Raw genomic sequence first — 6260 nt, 5'->3', positions numbered from 1 at the left:
TTACAGTTGGCAGCTATCCTGCTCTCTCTTACCTGTTCTTTCAGCTTTCACTTCCTATGGTCTTAGACTCAGTAGTTGCTTGTCTTGATCCTGGAAGTGCTCAGGTTGGTGCCAATATAGTAAAGTAGTTACATGCTACCAGTGATTGGCTGCTGTGGGATCTTGTGTATTTTTGTTGTTGTTGCACATTTTAGTACATAATCTACAAGGAAAGCACATGTCTGATTGGTTGCTACTATCTGTTGTAAATATTCGCCTCTATATGCAGTGTTTAAAAAAACCACAGTACATCTTTATTTCTAACTAATACATTGTTTTATTTTTTTAATCAACAAAAAAATACTTTTTATAATATTTAGAAACTTATTTTGTCATTTTACATTTTTGGATTATACATGTAATTATTAAATCAACAAAATTCCTGATCACGGAGAAAGCATTGGAGAAATCTCTTTTTTGGATGCAGCTTTGAGAGAGTCTTTGGCTTAAGTTTTGCTGCCTTTTCATAACTGTTGATTTTAGAGGGTTGTTCTCTCCCCCACAGCTCATCTGCCTCTGTTTTTTGGCTTGATTGTTGGTCATAAAAACAACGAGTATTGTCCATGGTAATCTTGGGTCTCTTTTCAACATATACATACATTTTAATATGTGCAGGCAAGAGCCTTGGCCTTTTCCTGTGTGGACTCCTATTCATGAGGTCGGTCACACAGATCAATTCACCTTCTTCTCCAGAGTCACCAGGTATATGAGTGACTGTGTTCTCCAACTTAACAGGCTCTTCAATCAGCCTATCCTCAGTCAAAGATGTTGTTGGACCAGTATCTGAATTGGACTGGTGTGCTGGTTCTCTGGCTAATATCTGACGAAAGTAGAAAGTGTTTACAATTAAATTTTTCTGAAGAAGAACAGACTTTGAACATGAAAGTGAAAGGGATCTATAATAAACTACTTTAAGGTCCAATAAACATAAAACATGACTCCATCCAATAAGAAAGGTTACCTTAAAACTTACAGATAAAGTAGAACAGACAGCAACAATTTGACCCTGTGGCCTCAGGTAAAGTTGGACACAATTTACTCCAAAAATGTAGGCGTAAATTGTGTCTGTGAAAAGTAGAAAATGATGAAAAACCAGAACATAACTTACCATCTCTGGGCTGGTATCAGACTGAAAACCCATAGTCACTGTTGTTTATGACATCACCAGTTCCAATCACTGATGAAAATTCCATTATGCTTAAAGAGGAATCAACTATTTTCTGTTTTGCACTGTTTATGCAGATGATAGCAACTTTTCCAAGGACTTCACCTCAAACAACTAAGTAATAGGACTTTGCCAAAAACACCTTTTCATGAATGCAGCAATGGCAGTTCAAGGCACCTCCCAACATTGAGACATGGAAAATCGGGACAAAACAAACCCTTCTCTATCCCTCTAACCCCACCTTCCCTAAAGCACCCAGTTTTGGGTAAAATTCCACCCATTTAGCATATTCTCTTCTCCTTTGTGAGTTCACGATTCAGAACTGTCCTGTCAAGATCGGGAGAGTTGGGAAGAATGGTTCAAAAAGTAGGTGCAAAAATGATTAATATTGGTCAGTTTAGTCACAAAAATAACTACATCTTCTTAGATTATATTTTCCTTGTAATTTTAAATTTCTCCCAAGCCCGCTGCTATGCTGTCACTCTTTATTCCTCACATCCAGGCTCTCTCCCGGCCCTGTTGCCTCCACCTTAGACCTATTGCCAGAATGCAGCCTTTTCTTACCCAATATGCTTCCAAAACTCTAATTTACTTTCACATCATCTCCCTTATTGACTATTGCGGACCAAGAGAAGAACCCTTTATATTAAGAGGAGTAAGTAATTTACTGTCAATAGGTTTAATAAAAAAAAGTCCTATGAGATTGTCCTATCGTTATTCAAAGTTATTGAAGTAACAAAAGTTTCAACAACATTGACTGCACTTTCACCACAATTGATGGAAAATTGATCTATTTCTGCAACCTCAGCTGAAGACTTTGGACCTAATGCTGCGTTGGTCGCAAAATGGCCATATTTTACTGAATAAAGTGCATAAAAAAGTAGCGTATTTCTGCCGATATGCAGAACCATAGAAACCCTGGTATGTTTATAGTTCTAAATCGGCAATAAATACAGTGTCAGAGGACTGGAACATGAAGGGCCCACGGGGGGATGTCATGGTAGGGGCACAACAGAGGGGCTGTGGCCAGCCACCTGAGTGTGTGACTAGAGGGGGCATGGTCAGCCCACCGAGGACATGGCTAGTTGTTGCACATAAAAAGGCAGTATATGCAAAAAGTGCACAGTCTGGGCCCCGGCCCCTAGATCTGTACCAAAGGGAACAGTCACCCAAAATCAGGACTGTCCCACCAGAATTAGAACAGTTGGCAGCTATCCTGCTCTCTCTTACCTGTTCTTTCAGCTTTCACTTCCTATGGTCTTAGACTCAGTAGTTGCTTGTCTTGATCCTGGAAATGCTCAGGTTGGTGCCAATATAATAACGGAAATATCCATGTATATCAGTGACAGTGAGCGCCAATATTATATCAATAATGCCATGACTATGCCAGCACATGGTGCCCATACTATACCAGCCTATGACATCCATATTATACCTACTGTGTACATGACTTTTCCAGCAGAATGTGCCCATATTATACTACTATCTACCAAGACTATGTCAGCAGAGTGCTTGGATCCTGAGCAGCTATGCTCTTCCCCCTGTTGCCCTCATTGTCATCGCGATCTGTATTCTTCCCTCCCCAGCCCACCCCCCCAGTATCATTATTGTTATTTACATAGATTTGTGGCTATAGTTTTTTGTGCAATGGGAAAAACAACGTCCAATATGATTTCCAGCAGGTAATGTGAGAAAACTTTATTTATCATCATCATATTTTCATCTTTCTATTTCTGTATAGAAGACTTTGTTCTCCAGGAGAAGAAGCCATTTACTGAATTGCTGTTATATTAATTAAAGAGTAGGAATGTAATTTAGGGACTATATTCTAGCTGAGCGATTGGGCAGATTTTAATAAAGTAGAAAAATTCAACAATACTTAGTAATCACTCAGACTTTAGCTTTCATTGAGAAACATGCAGTAAAGTAGTTACATGCTACCAGTGATTGGCTGCTGTGGGATCTTGTGTATTTTTGTTGTTGTTGCACTTTTTAGTAAATAATCTACAAGGAAAGCACATGTCTGATTGGTTGCTACTATCTGTTGTAAATATTCGCCTCTATATGCAGTGTTTAAAAAAAACACAGTACATCTTTATTTCTAACTAATACATTGTTTTATTTTTTTAATCAACAAAAAAATACTTTTTATAATATTTAGAAACTTATTTTGTCATTTTACATTTTTGGATTATACATGTAATTATTAAATCAACAAAATTCCTGATCACGGAGAAAGCATTGGAGAAATCTCTTTTTTGGATGCAGCTTTGAGAGAGTCTTTGGCTTAAGTTTTGCTGCCTTTTCATAACTGTTGATTTTAGAGGGTTGTTCTCTCCCCCACAGTTCATCTTTCTCTGTTTTTTGGCTTGATTGTTGGTCATAAAAACAACGAGTATTGTCCATGGTAATCTTGGGTCTCTTTTCAACATATACATACATTTTAATATGTGCAGGCAAGAGCCTTGGCCTTTTCCTGTGTGGACTCCTATTCATGAGGTCGGTCACACAGATCAATTCACCTTCTTCTCCAGAGTCACCAGGTATCTGAGAGACTGTGTTCTCCAACTTAACAGGCTCTTCAATCAGCCTATCCTCAGTCAAAGATGTTGTTGGACCAGTATCTGAATTGGATAGGTGTGCTGGTTCTCTGGCACACTAATACACACTGACACACATTCTCTCACTCATACACACTGACACACACTAATACACACTGACACACATTCTCTCACTCATAGACACTGACACAAACTAATACACACTGACACACATTCTCTTACTCATAGACACTGACACACACTAATACACACTGACACACATTCTCTCACTCATACACACTGACACACACTAATACACACTGACACACATTCTCTCACTCATAGACACTGACACATACACTTACTTTTCCTGCAGTGCTGCCTCCAGCTTCCTTAATGGTAGTATAGATAGGGGGTGTGTCTATACTTTGATTGGCTGACACAGTCACTCAGCCAATCAGAGCACAGTTACTCTGATTGGATGACACAGAAAGTAAGCCAATCAAAGTGCTGCAGAGACAGTGAGGAGTTCCTGCATGAGCAGGAAACTCTTCTGCATTACCGAGCAGCACAGGCTGCTCCTCCACTGTTCTATCTGTGGGGCCCTGGGGATCGCATTCTGGCCCAGCCCCCTAGCAAAAGGGGCGTGGCCATCAGGCAGTGGGGCCCACCTAGGATCTTCTCAGGTCCCCGCTGGGCCAGTCCAACACTGAATATATGCATCATATTTATGTCAATTGCAAAAATAGTGCATTTACATCTGTAAGCAGAGCTGAATCGATATGTCTGGCTCTGCATTACTAGTGTTTGTGCCATGTTTACTACAGATGTATTTAGGCTTAAACCAACCCAGAACGTAAATGCACGTATAGCGTCAATTACACTCATTAGCAGACAACCACTACTTACAATTTCTAATTAACTCATATTAACCCTTGTTACATTATCATTGCATATTAATGGTGTAATGCCACATTCCCATTACTACATTATTATATATTAAAAACAGTTCAGATGTGCTTAGTTATATAAAACAGATACTTCTTATTGTTTTAAAGCAGAATCACTAGTCTGATATGTAAATGCTTTATTATCTGCAACACATCACATGTGCACTATGTTATAAGACCAGGTTCTATCAGTTTAACCCTGATAGACCAGTGCTGTGTAATACTTATTGTGAATGAAGGCTACATTACTAGAATTTGTAGAATGAGTACGATGTTTAATGTTAATAAAGTACCCTCCTGTTATAGTATGATAGAAAGATATTAAATATGTTTATTTGCTGATGGTGAGATTCCATCTCATTGTTACACCAGTTGCTCTATGTATTGCCTATTTCCAGTTATGTGACGGTCCCATTTGTAACCAATAAACACTTTTGCACATTTACTTATAGTATAGAGTGTGATTTAACTCACATGCATTGAAAATGGTTGGAAGTGTCTTTTTTCACAGCTAAAAGCCAACAGGGTTTGTGTGCAGTGAAGAGTAATTACAGAATACCTGCAGAGAACTTCCTTTTACATGCAAGATGGGAGTGTCACCTGTCCATTAAGCAAGAACTGTGAGAGGAGTGTCAAGTATTTAAACCTGTATAGTGCTACTGTGCAGTACGACCGATGCTAGACAGTGGCCGGTGACCAGGCAGGAAAATTATGTCTAGTCAGTGTTAGGTTGTCTGGTGTCATCCTGACAGAAGTGTATACTGTTTTATTGTGATGAAACAATAAAAGTACTGCTTATACTGCAAGAAATTGTACATGTATGCATCACCTAAGGGTGCCTGTGTCACAATACATTATTATATCGCTATTAGCATTGTTATCATGGGAGTATGTTAAGTACTGTTATAAGGACCTGTCTGTGAATCAAAGTCTCTCTGTGTCCATGATCATTGGTGCCGACAGGCACTGATGAGATGGAAGAACCTGATCTGTGTAGCAGGTAGATGCCCCAACCTTCCCACCAGGTACTGTATGATTCCTGGTCGCTGACCCCTCCTCTGGGACAAGCAACCTTACTTTATACGGCTGTGGATCGTGTGATCCATTTCTCCCTCCTTTTCCCTATGTGTGTGTCCTCCTCCTCCTATCTCCCATGGGACGTGCTTCATACGACAGGCGGCCCGTCACATATGTGCAGGCTATATGACTGGGAGAACAACAGCCAGAGGTGTAAGTATGTTATCCACCTATGACATCCTGTTTGGAAGACCAGGTAATATTGGAATGATTACCGTAGTTACAGATCAAGTGTCTCTTAAAATTGGACATTATTTGTTGCAAAGTATGTAAAGGAGTTACAAAACCACTCTTGTCTTCAGTAAAAGAGGTTGTTAACTTCCTCCCCAATGAACCAGATGTGAGGTCTTATACCTTGCAGCCTGGAGATTTTGTCCTTGTTAAAAAGTTCCAACCAGAGGTTGGAAGGCTCATACCAGGTACTACTGATGACGCCTACAGCCGTAAAGGTAGAAGGCAGAGACTCTTTAATCCACACATCACATTGCA

At 39.6% G+C, this 6260-nt stretch overlaps 1 long non-coding RNA gene across 1 annotated transcript; it reads right to left on the bottom strand.

The window, feature by feature from the left end:
* Positions 1-568: 568 nt before the first annotated feature.
* On the bottom strand, positions 569-4168 carry LOC142097040 (uncharacterized). Its single transcript, XR_012678097.1, has 3 exons — positions 4094-4168; positions 2435-2492; positions 569-859 (listed from the first exon to the last, which is right to left on the bottom strand). It is a non-coding gene; the product is annotated as an uncharacterized LOC142097040 (long non-coding RNA).
* Between the last annotated feature and the right edge of the window lie 2092 nt (positions 4169-6260).

This window comes from Mixophyes fleayi, chromosome 7 (assembly GCF_038048845.1).
Source record: "Mixophyes fleayi isolate aMixFle1 chromosome 7, aMixFle1.hap1, whole genome shotgun sequence".
NCBI lineage: Eukaryota > Metazoa > Chordata > Amphibia > Anura > Limnodynastidae > Mixophyes > Mixophyes fleayi.
This window is presented reverse-complemented; position numbering and strand designations above follow the sequence as displayed.